The sequence below is a fragment of the Mytilus trossulus genome, chromosome 12 (assembly GCF_036588685.1).
Source record: "Mytilus trossulus isolate FHL-02 chromosome 12, PNRI_Mtr1.1.1.hap1, whole genome shotgun sequence".
NCBI classification, from domain to species: Eukaryota; Metazoa; Mollusca; class Bivalvia; order Mytilida; family Mytilidae; genus Mytilus; species Mytilus trossulus.
In genome coordinates this window covers 49,501,101-49,521,549 of record NC_086384.1, presented here as the reverse complement: position 1 = coordinate 49,521,549, position 20,449 = coordinate 49,501,101, and the positions used below count along the sequence as shown (strand labels likewise).

General features: G+C 34.2%; 1 protein-coding gene across 1 annotated transcript in view; it reads left to right on the top strand.

The window, feature by feature from the left end:
- LOC134692754 (glycine amidinotransferase, mitochondrial-like) overlaps positions 1-20,449 on the top strand; it is a 647,170-nt gene that overhangs the window by 182,120 nt on the left and 444,601 nt on the right. The window lies entirely within an intron of this gene.

Here is a 20,449-nt window from a genome sequence, read left to right as displayed (position 1 = left end):
TTTCCATTTCACTAGTATATATTGATAGGGGATTAATTGACGAATCAAGAAAGCAAAACAAATATAGGGGTCAATGTGCTTGTTTTCAAGATATTAGCCGTTGGAATTTGGACAGGAAATCTTCTCTCTTGATTTTTCATAGCTTTATCATTGACCAGTGATATTGTATTATTATCTGATAGCAAAGAGGGTTTGCAAAATTGTATCAATACATTAAGTAATTATTGTTCTTCTTGGAAATTGCAAGTCAATACAGAGAAATCAAAAGTAATGGTTTTTAATTCAAACGGAAAGTCTTTTCTGAACGAATTTTATTATAATGGCAAATCCTTAGAGACAGTTAATACTTATTGTTACTTGGGTATAAATATTAGATATAATGGCAGTTTTAATGTCGCCATCACTTCGCTTATGGAAAAAGCTAGGAAAGCGTATTTTAAAATAAAGAAAACAATAGGATTAGATAACCCTTGTAAACTTCTGGAAAAACTTTTTGATTCCTTAGTAGCCCCTATTCTCCTTTATTGTAGTGAAATCTGGGGGATTATTTCGACATTTAAAGACAGTGATGCCTACGAAAGTTGCATATAAAATTTATTAAAGAAATCTTAGGAGTACACTGTAAGGCCTCGAATGATGCATGTCGTTCCGAACTTGCAAGACTGCCATTGAAAAATAGGATAATGTTATCTAGCATTAAATTCTGGGATCATTTAATCACTTCAGAAGGAAGTTTAGTTCACCAAATATATAATGCTACAAAAAAAAGCAACCCATGGGTTAAAAAGTTAAATATTATTATTCAAAACTTAGGTTTATCTTATTTGTCAAATGATAACCTTACTATTAAACCCCTGTTTGGTTTCATAAAACAAAGACTAACTGATCAGGGTTTTCAGGAACAACATGCAAATATTTCAGCATCTCCTAAATTAATATTTTTCCAGAGTGTCTACAAAATTAATGAACGGGCAGGTTATGTTGATGCTTTAAAAAATAGATCAGATCGATCATCATTATGTAAATTAAGAGTTAGTGCTCATAACCTTGCCATTGAAAGAGGAAGATATTTAAAAATGCCCAGAGATCAAAGAATTTGTGAAATCTGTAAAAGTGGCGAAATTGAAAATGAACAGCACATGTTGCTACACTGTAGCGGTTACTCCAGTATTAGAGAGTCTTTTGTATTAAAAATGTTTAATATTACAGGAAAAAGTGTAACCACATTGTGTGATAAAAATATAATAAATCTCATACTTAATAATACATCCTATAAGGCACTAAAATTATCTTCCTCTTTCGTAACAAATTGTTTTAATGCAAGAAGTAATCTATTGTAATAGATTTTCATTATACCTTTAATCGTTTATTCACATATATATATAATTGTTTGTATTTTACTACCATGTATAGCAAATTGTTTATCCATTCGGTCATTACCATTTATTGTAAATGCGTTTGTGCCAATAAAATATTGTCTATTGTCTATTGTCTATTGTTAAAGTTCTCAAAAACTATTAAAAAATAAATAAGATTTTATCAGACTTTTACAAATGGCTTATACATGTAAAAGATTTATAAAAATAAAAATGGGGGTCCATTAACTCGAATAATTCAAGCCCTTACCGTCTCCGATTCTCTCCACCTTTCGATGGGTTAATGTAGTGATCGATAGGGAGCGTAATATAACGACTGGATTATTCGGGTTAGGGGTCCATGGGCAGATGGCAGTTAGGTCCGCTGCTGTATGCCCTGAGGTAATCGGTGCCCTCAGGTAATCGTGGCAATAGTGCCCATATGCGTAGTAATAACATGATCTAAAAATAGAATAAACTAAAAATACATCATTGTACTTTCTATTTCGACTGACAGTATATGTGCGAAAAATAGGAGAAAACAGGAACACATACAATTTTTTACAATAAGTTACGACAAATAATTCACGAAAAAAATCCAAATATTTGGTTTATTTGTGAGCATTGCAACGTGAACAGATATTTATTTAGTGAAACGTAAACGACTTAAAATAATTAAAAAGAAAACACTTTTTGAATGGCGATTTAAACTTTTATAATAATAGTTGTCAAAAACTGGTTTCATAGAGATTTATGTAAATAAATGTATATACAATTATTTAATTATTTAAACTAACTATTAAAGAATAAAAGTTATCCACACATGCCTAAGGCAGCAAACCTTTGATTTTCGGGGGGGGGGGGGGGGGGGGGTACTATGGATTTTTTTCCTTCGGCGAAAGACATTACTTTTTGGAGACAGGGCGAAAACATTTTTTTCTTTCATTTCAATTTTAGCATTACATATAGTGGCAGAACAATTAGAAACAAACTTAAAAAAACAAAATTAGCCCCCCCCCCTTAAAATGAAATGATTGCTGCCTAACTTTCGTGAATGTCCTGTTGAAACTTTGACTATTATTGTGTTTGGTAATATATGACACTTACATATGGACAGATTACGCATATATTGATTTTGGTTACTTCTTTTAAAGTAACATAAGTAGAAAATGATAACATTTAATAGAAAGGTTATTAAAATCAGTCCATCTTGTTCAACTGCATGAGGGGCAGTGGCGGATCCATTTATTTAAAAAAAAAAAAAAGGGGGGGGAGTCCCCAATCCAGGACACAAGGTGGGTGTTCCAACTATATGTTCCCATTCAAATTTATTGATCTCCAAAAAAAAGGTTCCTATCCCCAGAACACCCCTGGACCCGCCACTGAGCTGTTACAAAAAATATCGCTATAAACTGTCACGGCATTATTTAAATTTAAGTGTACTGCATGCATCTTGCACTGTAAGATTAGCATTAACACTAATGCAAAATTGTTAAATAATTACCACTTTCGTTGGTTTTTTCTTATCTTTGTTTGAAATGTATTTTATTTAAAGCTTCTTTGTGTACCATTCTTTGTTTATTCGAAAGGGGTAGTAGATTTATATATATATACAATTAAAATAGAAGAACCTAGATAACGATATGTATGCGTTCAATAATGATACATATAAAATAGAAGCTGTGGTATAAACCCAATGAGACAACTGTCCACCAAAGGACACAGAAATTAACAACTGTAGGTCACCGTACGGCCTTCAACAATGAGCAAAGTCCATATCGCATTGTCATCTTTAAAAGGTTCAGAAATAACTATGAAATCCAATTCAAACGAGAAAACAACCGGCCTTAATTATATAAAACAAATGAACAAAAACAAATATGTAGCACATACTAGTAAACAAACGACAACCACTGAATTACAGGCTCCTGACTTGGGGCAGGCACATACGTTTTTTTCTCTCATAAAAGTTGTACACACAATCAATATGTGAAAAATATTCCATCAATTATATCAAAGTATAAATAATCATAAATATTTATCATTTAAGCAAAGCATACATTTATAGATCCGTATTTTACTCGATTGGCTTTTAAATAGTTAATAATATATGACACTAACATATGGACAGATTACGCATATATTGATTTTGGTTACTTCTTTTAAAGTAACATAAGTAGAAAATGATATTATTTAATAGATAGGTTATTGAAAATCAGTCCATCTTGTCCGACTGCATGAGGGGCAGTGGCGGATCCATCCATTTAAAAAAAAGGGGGGTTCCAATCCATGACACAAGGTGGGTGTTCCAACTATATGTTCCCATTCAAATTTATTGATCTCCAAAAAAAAGGTTCCTATCCCCAGAACACCCCTGGACCCGCCACTGAGCTGTTACAAAAAATATCGCTATAAACTGTCACGGCATTATTTAAATTTAAGTGTACTGCATGCATCTTGCACTGTAAGATTAGCATTAACACTAATGCAAAATTGTTAAATAATTACCACTTTCGTTGGTTTTTTCTTATCTTTGTTTGAAATGTATTTTATTTAAAGCTTCTTTGTGTACCATTCTTTGTTTATTCGAAAGGGGTAGTAGATTTATATATATATACAATTAAAATAGAAGAACCTAGATAACGATATGTATGCGTTCAATAATGATACATATAAAATAGAAGCTGTGGTATAAACCCAATGAGACAACTGTCCACCAAAAGGACACAGAAATTAACAACTGTAGGTCACCGTACGGCCTTCAACAATGAGCAAAGTCCATATCGCATTGTCATCTTTAAAAGGTTCAGAAATAACTATGAAATCCAATTCAAACGAGAAAACAACCGGCCTTAATTATATAAAACAAATGAACAAAAACAAATATGTAGCACATACTAGTAAACAAACGACAACCACTGAATTACAGGCTCCTGACTTGGGGCAGGCACATACGTTTTTTTCTCTCATAAAAGTTGTACAAACAATCAATATTTGAAAAATATTCCATCAATTATATCAAAGTATAAATAATCATAAATATTTATCATTTAAGCAAAGCATACATTTATAGATCCGTATTTTACTCGATTGGCTTTTAAATAGTTAATAATATATGACACTAACATATGGACAGATTACGCATATATTGATTTTGGTTACTTCTTTTAAAGTAACATAAGTAGAAAATGATATTATTTAATAGATAGGTTATTGAAAATCAGTCCATCTTGTCCGACTGCATGAGGGGCAGTGGCGGATCCATCCATTTAAAAAAAAGGGGGGTTCCAATCCATGACACAAGGTGGGTGTTCCAACTATATGTTCCCATTCAAATTTATTGATCTCCAAAAAAAAGGTTCCTATCCCCAGAACACCCCTGGACCCGCCACTGAGCTGTTACAAAAAATATCGCTATAAACTGTCACGGCATTATTTAAATTTAAGTGTACTGCATGCATCTTGCACTGTAAGATTAGCATTAACACTAATGCAAAATTGTTAAATAATTACCACTTTCGTTGGTTTTTTCTTATCTTTGTTTGAAATGTATTTTATTTAAAGCTTCTTTGTGTACCATTCTTTGTTTATTCGAAAGGGGTAGTAGATTTATATATATATACAATTAAAATAGAAGAACCTAGATAACGATATGTATGCGTTCAATAATGATACATATAAAATAGAAGCTGTGGTATAAACCCAATGAGACAACTGTCCACCAAAGGACACAGAAATTAACAACTGTAGGTCACCGTACGGCCTTCAACAATGAGCAAAGTCCATATCGCATTGTCATCTTTAAAAGGTTCAGAAATAACTATGAAATCCAATTCAAACGAGAAAACAACCGGCCTTAATTATATAAAACAAATGAACAAAAACAAATATGTAGCACATACTAGTAAACAAACGACAACCACTGAATTACAGGCTCCTGACTTGGGGCAGGCACATACGTTTTTTTCTCTCATAAAAGTTGTACAAACAATCAATATGTGAAAAATATTCCATCAATTATATCAAAGTATAAATAATCATAAATATTTATCATTTAAGCAAAGCATACATTTATGGATCCGTATTTTACTCGATTGGCTTTTAAATAGTTAATAATATATGACACTAACATATGGACAGATTACGCATATATTGATTTTGGTTACTTCTTTTAAAGTAACATAAGTAGAAAATGATAACATTTAATAGAAAGGTTATTAAAATCAGTCCATCTTGTTCAACTGCATGAGGGGCAGTGGCGGATCCATTTATTTAAAAAAAAAAGGGGGAGGGGGAGTCCCCAATCCAGGACACAAGGTGGGTGTTCCAACTATATGTTCCCATTCAAATTTATTGATCTCCAAAAAAAAGGTTCCTATCCCCAGAACACCCCTGGACCCGCCACTGAGCTGTTACAAAAAATATCGCTATAAACTGTCACGGCATTATTTAAATTTAAGTGTACTGCATGCATCTTGCACTGTAAGATTAGCATTAACACTAATGCAAAATTGTTAAATAATTACCACTTTCGTTGGTTTTTTCTTATCTTTGTTTGAAATGTATTTTATTTAAAGCTTCTTTGTGTACCATTCTTTGTTTATTCGAAAGGGGTAGTAGATTTATATATATATACAATTAAAATAGAAGAACCTAGATAACGATATGTATGCGTTCAATAATGATACATATAAAATAGAAGCTGTGGTATAAACCCAATGAGACAACTGTCCACCAAAAGGACACAGAAATTAACAACTGTAGGTCACCGTACGGCCTTCAACAATGAGCAAAGTCCATATCGCATTGTCATCTTTAAAAGGTTCAGAAATAACTATGAAATCCAATTCAAACGAGAAAACAACCGGCCTTAATTATATAAAACAAATGAACAAAAACAAATATGTAGCACATACTAGTAAACAAACGACAACCACTGAATTACAGGCTCCTGACTTGGGGCAGGCACATACGTTTTTTTCTCTCATAAAAGTTGTACAAACAATCAATATGTGAAAAATATTCCATCAATTATATCAAAGTATAAATAATCATAAATATTTATCATTTAAGCAAAGCATACATTTATGGATCCGTATTTTACTCGATTGGCTTTTAAATAGTTAATAATATATGACACTAACATATGGACAGATTACGCATATATTGATTTTGGTTACTTCTTTTAAAGTAACATAAGTAGAAAATGATAACATTTAATAGAAAGGTTATTAAAATCAGTCCATCTTGTTCAACTGCATGAGGGGCAGTGGCGGATCCATTTATTTAAAAAAAAAAAAGGGGGGGGGGGGGGGGGGGTGGAGTCCCCAATCCAGGACACAAGGTGGGTGTTCCAACTATATGTTCCCATTCAAATTTATTGATCTCCAAAAAAAAGGTTCCTATCCCCAGAACACCCCTGGACCCGCCACTGAGCTGTTACAAAAAATATCGCTATAAACTGTCACGGCATTATTTAAATTTAAGTGTACTGCATGCATCTTGCACTGTAAGATTAGCATTAACACTAATGCAAAATTGTTAAATAATTACCACTTTCGTTGGTTTTTTCTTATCTTTGTTTGAAATGTATTTTATTTAAAGCTTCTTTGTGTACCATTCTTTGTTTATTCGAAAGGGGTAGTAGATTTATATATATATATACAATTAAAATAGAAGAACCTAGATAACGATATGTATGCGTTCAATAATGATACATATAAAATAGAAGCTGTGGTATAAACCCAATGAGACAACTGTCCACCAAAAGGACACAGAAATTAACAACTGTAGGTCACCGTACGGCCTTCAACAATGAGCAAAGTCCATATCGCATTGTCATCTTTAAAAGGTTCAGAAATAACTATGAAATCCAATTCAAACGAGAAAACAACCGGCCTTAATTATATAAAACAAATGAACAAAAACAAATATGTAGCACATACTAGTAAACAAACGACAACCACTGAATTACAGGCTCCTGACTTGGGGCAGGCACATACGTTTTTTTCTCTCATAAAAGTTGTACAAACAATCAATATGTGAAAAATATTCCATCAATTATATCAAAGTATAAATAATCATAAATATTTATCATTTAAGCAAAGCATACATTTATGGATCCGTATTTTACTCGATTGGCTTTTAAATAGTTAATAATATATGACACTAACATATGGACAGATTACGCATATATTGATTTTGGTTACTTCTTTTAAAGTAACATAAGTAGAAAATGATAACATTTAATAGAAAGGTTATTAAAATCAGTCCATCTTGTTCAACTGCATGAGGGGCAGTGGCGGATCCATTTATTTAAAAAAAAAAAAAGGGGGGGGGGGGGGGGTGGAGTCCCCAATCCAGGACACAAGGTGGGTGTTCCAACTATATGTTCCCATTCAAATTTATTGATCTCCAAAAAAAAGGTTCCTATCCCCAGAACACCCCTGGACCCGCCACTGAGCTGTTACAAAAAATATCGCTATAAACTGTCACGGCATTATTTAAATTTAAGTGTACTGCATGCATCTTGCACTGTAAGATTAGCATTAACACTAATGCAAAATTGTTAAATAATTACCACTTTCGTTGGTTTTTTCTTATCTTTGTTTGAAATGTATTTTATTTAAAGCTTCTTTGTGTACCATTCTTTGTTTATTCGAAAGGGGTAGTAGATTTATATATATATATACAATTAAAATAGAAGAACCTAGATAACGATATGTATGCGTTCAATAATGATACATATAAAATAGAAGCTGTGGTATAAACCCAATGAGACAACTGTCCACCAAAAGGACACAGAAATTAACAACTGTAGGTCACCGTACGGCCTTCAACAATGAGCAAAGTCCATATCGCATTGTCATCTTTAAAAGGTTCAGAAATAACTATGAAATCCAATTCAAACGAGAAAACAACCGGCCTTAATTATATAAAACAAATGAACAAAAACAAATATGTAGCACATACTAGTAAACAAACGACAACCACTGAATTACAGGCTCCTGACTTGGGGCAGGCACATACGTTTTTTTCTCTCATAAAAGTTGTACAAACAATCAATATGTGAAAAATATTCCATCAATTATATCAAAGTATAAATAATCATAAATATTTATCATTTAAGCAAAGCATACATTTATAGATCCGTATTTTACTCGATTGGCTTTTAAATAGTTAATAATATATGACACTAACATATGGACAGATTACGCATATATTGATTTTGGTTACTTCTTTTAAAGTAACATAAGTAGAAAATGATATTATTTAATAGATAGGTTATTGAAAATCAGTCCATCTTGTCCGACTGCATGAGGGGCAGTGGCGGATCCATCCATTTAAAAAAAAGGGGGGTTCCAATCCATGACACAAGGAGGGGGTTCCAACTATATGTTTCCATTCAAATGCATTGATCTCCTAAGAAAGGGTTGCTATACCCAGAACACCCCTGGACCCGCCACTGCCCAAAATCCCAAATTGATGCCGTCGGAGCTTAAAATACAATATTGTTATCTCCATTCTAATGAAACTGACAGAAAACAGAGTTAAAACATGTATTAAAAATCTGTCATATGCCGTTTGCGCTTGCGCGTACGTCCCATAGCATCAATTGTCAATTGATGCCATGTAAGAAAGTGACGTTATCCAATCAAAATGAACTTTACAAACGTTGTTGCATTAGAATGCCCATTGTTCAACTACTAAATTGTCTGTTTTACTTACTAGTACACTTGGTACAATAAAAAAACTGATGATAAATTGTTCAAATAAGGCCTTTGAAAATAGTGGAATAAATTACTTTTGGAGTGTCAAAAACTCGTTGGAAGTACTTGATAAATTGCATGCATATATTGGTGATTTTAAATATGTTCAAAGTTTTGATTTTTCTACCCTATATACCACTTTGCCTGATATTCTTATTAAGAAAAAAATCACATCCCTAATTAACAGGGCATTTAAAAAGTCGGAATGCGAGTACATATGTTCAAACTCTTTGCGATCATTTTTTAGTAGCAATAAACAAAAGAACTTTGTCAATTGGACATGCTTTGATACTATTTATGCGCTTGAATTTTTATTTGATAACATTTTTGTTCGCTTTAGAGATTCCGCATATCGTCAAGTTATTGGAATTCCAATGGGGACTTACTGTGAACCAATTATTGCGGACCTGTTTTTATATTGTTATTAGTTACAATTTATGTCTTAAATTAGCAAAGACCCATCAAGACAATATTTGATACAAAAATTTAACAATACTTTTAGATATTTGGATGATATATTGGCTCTCAATAATAACGACTTCCGTATGTATACTAAATAAATTTATCCTGTAGAACTTTCTTTAATTAAAGCTAATGATAACAATGACCACTGCCCTTTCCTCTTCCTCGATCTTGATATCTATATCATAAACGGGAAGATTAATACAAAAAATATTGATAAGAGAGATGTTTTTTCATTTCCTATTGTTAATTATCCATTTGTAGATGGTGAAGTTCCCTTGTCATCATCTTATGGTGTTTATATATCTTAACTTGTACGATTCTCTCGTGTATGTAACAACGTATAAGATTTTAGCGAGAGAAATTTATGTATTACTAAAAAAATATTACACCAGGGTTTTCTATATCACAACCTGGTCAAAACATTTACTAAATTTTATCATCAGTATAAGGAAATAATTCGTAAATATAACTCAACATGCAGACATCTTATACGTTCAGGTATTTCACATCCAATTTTTTATGGAAGTATTCTATATAAAGAACAAACATGTCAGTATTCTCCTCAGAAACTAACAAAACCTTTAGATAGACTGATTAAAAAGGGATATAGTTACGATACTGTTGTCAGGTCATTAAAGATTGCATATTTTGGCTTTAATATTGATTCACTGATAGAGTCTTTGAATCGGAACTTAACACATCTATTTAAAAAAAAAACAGTTGTTAGCATGACACAGGTTATGTTCTTCCTAAATATTTTATGATAGTATGATACTAAACCCCTAACGGGAGGGATTGTGCCTGATATTCATATGATGAACACATAATCTTTCAATCAGTTTAATTGAGATCTGGAGCTGGCATGTAATTAGTTAACTGCTAGTAGTCTGTTGTTATTTATGTACGATTGTCATTTTATTAATTTTCTTTTGTTACATCTTTTGACATCGGACTCAGACTTCTCTTGAACTGAAATATAATCTGCTTATTGTTATGCTTTTACTTATCTACACTGGCTAGATGTATAAGGGGAGGGTTGAGATCTCATAAACGTGTTTAACCCCGCCGCAATTTTGCGCATGTCCCAAGTCAGGAGCCTCTGGCCTTTGTTAGGCTTGTATGATTTTAAATTTTAGTTTCTTGTGTATAATTCGGAGTTTAGTATGACGTCCATTATCGCTGAACTGTTATGCATATTTTTAGGGGCCAGCTGAAGGACACCTACAGCTGCGGGCATTCTCGCTACATTGGAGACCCTTTGGTTGCCTTCGGCTGTTGTCTGCTCTATGGTCGGGTGGTTGTCGCTGTGACATATTCACCATTTCCTTTCTCAATTTTAATAACTATGTTTCTGATCTAATTTTGTATTCTATAAACGGCATCTATATATTTACACTACAAATCTACAATTCTCAGTATATGGCTACACGTTCTGATCTTATCTATATTCATGCATAATATTCATTAGCTGTGTATGAGTATCAAAATCGTATCATACGCGATGATGAACAGCCATTACACACTGTAAGGATTTTATTCACCAGTATTAAAAAAAGAGAAACATTACGAACAGTAATCTATTTTTTTTTTTCATTTGACATTACTTTGAAAGTAACTTAGTTACAAGCACAGGCTATATAGCATATAACTGCTTTTTAGCTCACCTGGCCCGAAGGGCCAAGTGAGCTTTTCTCATCACTTGGCGTCCGTCGTCCGTCGTCCGTCGTCGTCCGTCGTCGTCCGTCGTCGTCGTCGTCGTCCGTCGTCGTTAACTTTTACAAAAATCTTCTCCTCTGAAACTAATGGGCCAAATCAAACCAAACTTGGCCACAATCATCATTGGGGTATCTAGTTTAAAAAATGTGTGGCGTGACCCGGTCAACCAACCAAGATGGCCGCCACGGCTAAAAATAGAACATAGGGGTAAAATGCAGTTTTTGGCTTATAACTCAAAAACCAAAGCATTTAGAGCAAATCTGACATGGGGGTAAAAATGTTTATCAGGTCAAGATCTATCTGCCCTAAAATTTTCAGATGATTCGGTCAATCGGTTGTTGGGTTGCTGCCATGGAATTGGTAATTTTGAGGAAATTTTGCTGTTTTTGGTTATTATCTTGAATATTATTATAGATAGAGATAAACTGTAAACAGCAATAATGTTCAGCAAAGTAAGATCTACAAATAAGTCTACATGACCAAAATGGTCAGTTGACCCGTTTAGGAGTTATTGCCCTTTATAGTCAATTTTTAACCATTTTTCGTAAATTAAAGTGATCTTTTACAAAAATCTTCTCTTCTGAAACTAATTGGCGAAATTAATCCAAACTTGGCCACAATCATCTTTGGGGTATCTAGTTTAAAAAATGTGTGGCATGACCTGGTCAACCAACCAAGATGGCCGCCACCGCTAAAAATAGAACATAGGGGTAAAATGCAGTTTTTGGCTTATAACTCAAAAACCAAAGCATTTTGAGGAAATCTGACATGGAATAAAAATGTTTATCAGGTCAAGAACTATCTGCCCTGAAATTTTCAGATGAATCGGTCAATCGGTTGTTGGGTTGCTGCCCCTGAATTGGTAATTTTGAGGAAATTTTGCTGTTTTTGGTTATTATCTTGAATATTATTATAGATAGAGATAAATTATAAACAGCAATAATGTTCAGCAAAGTAAGATCTACAAATAAGTCAACATGACCAAAATGGTCAGTTGACCCCTTTAGGAGTTATTGCCCTTTATAGTCAAATCTTTAACCATTTTTCATAAATCTAAGTAATCTTTTACAAAATCTCCACTGAAACTACTAGGCCACAATCATCTTTGGGGTATCTAGTTTGAAAAATGTGTCCAATGACCTGGCCATTCAACCAAGATGGCCGCCACGGCTAAAAATAGAACATAGGGGTAAAATGCAGTTTTTTGCTTATAACTATGAAACCAAAGCATCTAGAGCAAAGCTGACAAGAAGTTAAATTGTTAATCAAGTCAATATCTATCTGCCCTGAATTTTTCAAATGAATTGGACAACTGGTTGTTGGGTTGCTGCCCTCTAATTGGTAATTTTTAAAGAAATTTTGCCGTTTTTGGTTATCTTGAATACTATTATAGATAGCGATAAATTGTAAACAGCAATAATGTTCAGCAAAGTAAGATCTACAAATAAGTCAACATGACCTAAATGGTCAATTGACCCCTTAAGGAGTTATTGCCCTTTATAGTCAATTTTTAACAATTTTCATTAATTTGGTAAATTTATGTAAATTTTTACCAAATATAGTTCTCTGTTACTAATGGGCAAAGTTCATGATAGATATAATTGTAAGAAGCAAAATCGTTCAGTAAAGTAAGAACTTCAAACACATCACCATCACCAAAATACAATTTTGTCATGAATCCATTTGTGTCCTTTGTTTAATATGCACATAGACCAAGGTGAGCGACACAGGCTCTTTAGAGCCTCTAGTTTAAAATGTTAATTGTCTTAATCAATCTTATTTGAGAGATGTTGGATATTTTCAAGGAAAAACCTCACATCTCCAGTGGACTTTTGTACATGGTCAGATAACCTTAGGTCATCTCTAACTGACTGTGTATTTCCTGTATCTCAGATCATATCTATGATTGCACACATGGTGAGGTTACCTCATGTCACCTCTGTATGATTGAACGTTGTAGGGTTACCTAATATTACCTCTGTATTGCTGTACATGGTGAGGTTACTCTGTCTTACTGCACATACTCGTATTACCACACTTTGTATAAACTTTACAAAACACTATTTTTTTAGTTTTCCTCAGGGCACTTCTGCATTTCTATACATGGCCAAGTGTACATGTCATTTCTTAACTACTATATATAATATGTAACCTCAGAATACCTCTGTATGTTAGAATATGGTGAGGTTACCTAAGGTCACAACTTCATGGTCATTGTACCAGCTGCATGTTACCACAGATAAACTTTGCAAAACGCTATTTATACAAACCTCAGGTTACCACAATTGAATGTTCATAACTCCCTTCGTCAGCTTAGTCAGTCCAGAATACATCTATGTTCTTTTTTTTCACGGACAGGCTACCTCGGGTCATCTGTAAATTACTGTACATGACCAGGTTACCTTAGGTCATCTGTAAATTACTGTACATGACAAGGTTACTTCAGGTCATATGTAAATTACTATACATGACCAGGTTACCTCAGGGAACCACTACTACTGTGCATGGTAAGGTTACCTCAGGGAACCATGGTACTACTGTGCATTATCGGGTAACTTCAAGGAACCATTGTTCTACTGTGCATGGTCTGGTTACCTCAGGAAATCATTGTACTACTGTGCATGGTAAGTTTATCTCAGGGAACCATTGTACTACTGTGCATGGTCAGGTTACCTCAGGGAACCATTTTACTACAGTGCATGGTCAGGTTACCTCAGGGAACCATTGAACTACTGTACATGGTCATGTTACCTCAGGGAACCATTGTACTTCTGTGTATGGCCATGTTACTACAAGGAACCACTGTTCTCCTGTGCACGGTAAGGTTACCTCAGGGAACCATGGTACTACTGTGCATGATCGGGTAACTTCAAGGAGCCATTGTTCTACTGTGCATGGTCTGGTTACCTCAGGGATCCATTGTACTACTGTGCATGGTCATGTTACCTCAGGGAACCATTGTACTACTGTGCATGGTAAGTTTATCTCAGGGAACCATTGTACTACTGTGCATGGTCAGGTTACCTCAGGGAACCATTTTACTACAGTGCATGGTCAGGTTACCTCAGAGAACCATTGTACTTCTGTGTATGGCCATGTTACTACAAGGAACCACTGTTCTACTGTGCATGGTCATGTTACCTCAGGGAACCACTGTACAACTGGGCATGGTCAGATAACCTCAGAAAAGCATTGTACTGCAGTGCAGGGAACCTTTGTACTATTGTGCATGGTCAAGTCTCCTCAGGGAATCATTGTTCTACTGTGCATGGTCATGGTCCCTCATGAAATCATTGTACTGCTGAGTATTTTAAGGTTACCTCAGGGAACCATTGAACTACTGTGCATGATCAGGTTACCTTAGGGAACCATTGTACTACTGTGCATGGTCAGGTTACCTCAGGGAACCATTCCACTACTGTGCATGTTCAGGTTTCTTCAGGGAACAATTGTACTGCTGTGCATGGTAGGTAACCTCAGGGAATCATTGTACTACTCTGCATGGTCAGGTTACTTCAGGGAACAATTGTACTACTGTGCATGGTAAGTAATTAGGGAATCATTGCACTACCGTGCATGGTCAGGTTACTTCAGAGAACCATTGCACTACTGTGCATGATCAGGTTACTTCAGGGAACCATTGAACTACTGTACATGGTCATGTTACCTCAGGGAACCATTGTATTACTGTGCATGGTCAGTTTATCTCAGGGAACCATTGTACTACTGAGCATTGTCAGGTTTCCTCAGGGAACCATTGTTCTACTGTACATGGTCATGTTTCCTCAGGGACCCATTGTTCTACTGTACATGGTCATGTTACCTCAGGGAACCACAGTACTACTGTGCATGGTCAGGTTACCTCAGGGAACCATTGTACTACTTTGCATTGTCATGTAACGACAGGTGACCATTGTACTACTGTGCATGGTCAGGTTTCCCAAGGGAATCATTTTACTACTGTACATGGTCAGGTTTCTGCAGGGGACCATTGTACTTCTGTGCATGGCCAGGTTACCTCAGGGAACCATTTTACTACTGTGCATGGTAAGTTTATCTAAGGGAACCATTGTACTACTGTGCATGGTCAGGTTACCTCAGGGAACCATTGTACTACTGTGCATTGTCAGGTTTCCTCAGGGAACCATTGCACTACTGTACATGGTCATGTTAACTCAGGGAACCACTGTACTACTGTGCATGGCCAGATTACCTCAGGGAACCATTGTAATACTGTGCATTGTCATGTTACCTCAGGGAACCATTGTACTACTGTGCATGGTCAGGTTTCCCCAGGATTGTACTACTGTACATGGTCAGAATACTTCAGGGAACCATTGTACTTCTGTGCATGGTCAAGTTTCCTCAGGGAACCATTGTACTTCTGTGCATGGTCAGGTTACCTCAGGGAACAATTGCACTACTGTGTCTGGTCAGATTACTTCAGGAACCATTGTACTACTGTGCATGGTAGGTTTCCTCAGGGAACCATTGTACTAATGTGCATGGTCAGGTTACCTCAGGGAACCAATGTACAACTGTGCATGGTCAGGTTATCTTATTGAATCACTGTACAACTGTGCATGGTCAGGTTATTCATAAAGATAGACAAGAATGAGATTTACAGATAATTTAGTAGACTGATTTTTTTCTGAACTCATTTTTTCTGTTTCTTTATAGGTTTATGGTGAATGGAAACATAAATAAAATCTTGCATCTTTTGGGGATATTATTCCAGGAAAGTGGAAGGATATCATATTAACTTGAAGTGGTGAGGTCTAAAAAAAATAGCAAACAGAAAGTAGAAAAGAAATTAGTTGACTTCAGGATTGCGTAACGTTTTATTCTTCGTGGCAAGACCCCTTTTTTCAATTAAATCACAATTTCACTTTGGTACATCCATGATATGAACATGATTTTTTTTCTAAGATCAGCTGTTTTGCATGTAAGCCTATGGAACAGTCAATAACAAGACTGCAACCTTATGTTAATATGATTTGAATCGATTATATTTGTTGTTATTTTTTGGGTTACCTGAGGTAATCCTGTTATGAAAGAATACTTCGTAGATACTTTGCTGGTATATGCATTTATGATGTAATTACACAATTTCTTAATTAAAAATGTAGGACTTATATTTGTATTGTTTATGCGATTATTTGTAAATGTTACACGAGTTCACTTGAGTTAAATGGGTTGTATTTGGTGTTATAATAGGGGTTACCTGAGGTAACCCTGTCATGAATGAATACTTCGTAGATACTTTGCTAGTCTTTACATTAATTGTAATAAACCAACTTATTCATTTTGAATGTAGGACTTCATTGAAGTCATATTGACTATGGGATATATAGGTAAAGGTGATCTCAAATAACTTCAGTTAAGTGGGTTATATTTGCAATTCAATTTAGGGTTACCTCAGGTACCCCTGTTATGAAAGAATGCTTATTAGATAGTTTGCTAGTGTAAACATTTATGTTGTAATCAAACAATTTCTTTATTTTACATGTAGGACTTCACAGATGTAAATTGCTTACGCGATATTTAGAAAATGCGATCTGTCTTAACTCGATTTAAATGGATTATATTTGTAGCTATTTTATGGGTTACATGTACCTGAGGTAACCCTGTCATGACAGAATACTTAGTAGATACTTTGTTAGTATATGTATTTATGGTGTAATAAACCAACTTCTTCATTTTCAATGTAGGAATTCATTGAAGTTATATTGTTTATGTGATGTAAATGTAAAGGTGATCTTAATTAACTTGAGTTAAATTGGTTGTAATTGCTGTTATTGCTTGGGTTACCTCAGGTAACCCTGTTATGAAAAAAATATTAGAAGATACTATGCTAGTGTATACATTTTCATTGTAATCACACAATTTCTTAATTTAAAAATGTAGGACTTCATAGATTTGTATTTTTTATTTGATGTTATTGTTATGGTTACCCGAGGTTATCCTGTCATGTAAGAATACTTTGTAGATAGTTTTCCAGAATATACATTTAACTTGTAATAAACGATTTACTTTTTTATAAATTTGAACTTCATAGATGTGTATTCCTTATATGATATTTATGAAAGGCAACTTAAGTTAACTTTATTAGAATTGATTATATTTACTGTTATTTTTGGGGTTACCTGAGGTAACCCTGTTATGAGAAAATACTTCGTAGATACTTTGCTGGTATATGCATTGATGTTGTAATTACACAATTTCTTAATTTAAAATGTAGGACTTCATAGATTTGTATTTTTTATGCGATGTATAGATATATGTTACCTGAGCAAACTTGAGTTAAAAGGGTTGTATTTGTTGTTATTATTAGGTTACCTGAGGTAACCCTGTCTCTCAGGTAACCCTGTAATGAATGAATTCTTCGTAGATACTTTGCTAGTGTTTACATTAATTGTAATAAACAAACTTCTTTATTTCAAATGTAGGACTTCATGAAAGTTGTATTGCTTATGTGATGTAAATGTAAAGGTGAACTCAGTTAACTTCAGTTAAGTGGGTTATATTTGTAATTATGTCTGGGGTTACCTCAGGTACCAATGACATGAAGAATGCTTTTTAAAAAGTTTGCTATTGTTAACATTAATCTTTCTTTGTTTTAAATGTAGGACTTCATAGATGTGTATTGTTAATGTGATATACCGGAAAGGCGACTTAAGTTAACTTGATATGAATGGATAATACTTGTTGCTATTTTATGGGTTACCTGAGGAGTAACCCTGTCATGACAGAATACTTAGTAGATACTTTGCTAGTTTATGCATTTATGGTGTAAAAAACTAACTTCTTCGTTTTTAATGTAGAAATTCATTGAATTTATAATGTTCATGTGATGTATATGTAAAGGTGATCTGAATTAACTTGAGTTAAATAGGCTGTATTTGCTGTTATTGTTTGGGTTACCGCAGGTTACCCTGTTATGAAAGAATTTTTAGTACATACTTTGCTAGTGTATACATTTATATTTTAATTACACAATTTCTTAGTTTAGAATGTAAGATTTGTATTGTTTATGTGATGTATAAATAAAGTTACCTCAGTTGACTTGAGTTTAATGGTTGTATTTGTTGTTATAATTGGGATTACCTCAGGTAACCCTGTCATGAATGAATACTTCAGATCAATAATTGAACTTTTACACACAAAAAAAGTTTATAATTTTACCACCCATCCCCACCCTACACGTACATACGAAATGAATGATCGGTGAATACAAATAATAAAATCATTTGGGAAGTTTGTTGACATCTTTGGTATTTGGTCACATTAAAATTTGGTATTAAGATCTATCTAAATAAGAACTATATTTTCTTGCGTATTTAACCAATGACGCATTACCACGATTACCTCAGGGCACCGATTACCTCAGGGCATACAGCAGCGGACCTAACTGCCACCTGCGGTCCATGGGCACATTTTTTTAATGCATTCAATCGATAAAACCAGAGGATTTCGAAAATCTGACAAAAATTCCACACATGACAAGCAAACATCCTTAAGTCGATTTTTAGGATTTGATTAATTTTATATCTCTAATTCTTTAGGAATTTAACCCTTTCCCAACCAATTGTATAAAAATCATTTTGAAAACAAAAAATTCTAAAATAATTGAAAGAGTACATTATTTTTCTAAAATAAGAAAGAAACTTCAATTACTTTCAAAGCAGTTTGTGTTTGAACTCTCCGACGATGCATTGATGGATGTGCCACATTACATTCATTTAGTAATTGTAGTGCCTTATTGATTTTTATGCCATATTTTAGTTAATATTTGTGTCTTTAGGGTACCATCTCATTGATAGACAAATATGCTATGCATTATTTTAATTGTGTCCTTTGGGTACTGTATCAGCAACGTACATGCTACCTTTTCTTATTTGTTTTGTTAGATTTTGATCTCATTGTCGTATATGCATCACCGTTAGTCATTGACGTATATGCATTGCCGTTAGACATTGACGTATATACATCACCGTTAGTCATTGACGGATATGCATCACCATCAGTAATTGGCGTTTATGCATCATCGCTGTATATTACCGTTTATGCATCGCCCTTAGTCATTGACGTATATAAACATCAAAGATAGTCATTGGCGTATATAAACATCATTGTAAGTCATTGACATATATGCATCACCGTAAGTCATTGACGTATATGCATCACCGTTAGTCATTAACGTATATTCATCACCGTTAGTCATTGACATATTAGCATCACCGATTGTCATTGACGTATATGCATCACCGTAAGTAATTTACGTATATACATTGCTGTTAGTTATTGACGTATATACATTGCTGTTAGTTATTGACGTATATAAACATCACCGATAGTCATTGACGTATATGCATCACCGTTAGTCATTAACGTATATGCATCACCATAAGTCGTTGACGTATATGCATCACCGTTAGTCATTTACGTATATTCATCACCGTTAGTCATTGACGTATATGCATCACCGTTAGTCATTGACGGATATGCATCACCGTTACTCATTTACGTATATTCATCGCCGTTAGTTATTGACGTATATGCTTCATCGATAGTCATTGACGTATATTCATCGCCGTTAGTCATTGACGTATATGCATCGCCGTTAGTCATTGACTTGTATGCATCACCGCTAGTCATTGACATGAATGCATCACCGTTAGTCATTGACGTATATGCATCACCATTTATCATTGTCGTTTATTCATCGCCGTTAGTCATTGACGTATATTCATCGTCGTTAGTCATTGACATATATTCATCATCATTAATCATTGACGTATCTGCATCACCGTTAGTCATTGACGTATATGCATCACCATTAATCATTGTCGTATGTTCATTGCCGTTTGTCATTTAGGTATATACATCGCTGTTAGTTATTGACGTATATAAACATCACCGATAGCCATTGACGTATGAAAACATCACCGTAAGTCATTGACGTATATGCATCGCCGTTAGTCATTGACGTATATTCATCACCGTTAGTCATTTACGTATCTACATCGCCGTTAGTTATTGACGTATATGCTTCATCGTTAGTCATTGACGTATATTCATCGCCGTTAGTCATTGACATATATACATCACCATTAATCATTGACGTATATGCATCGCTGTTAG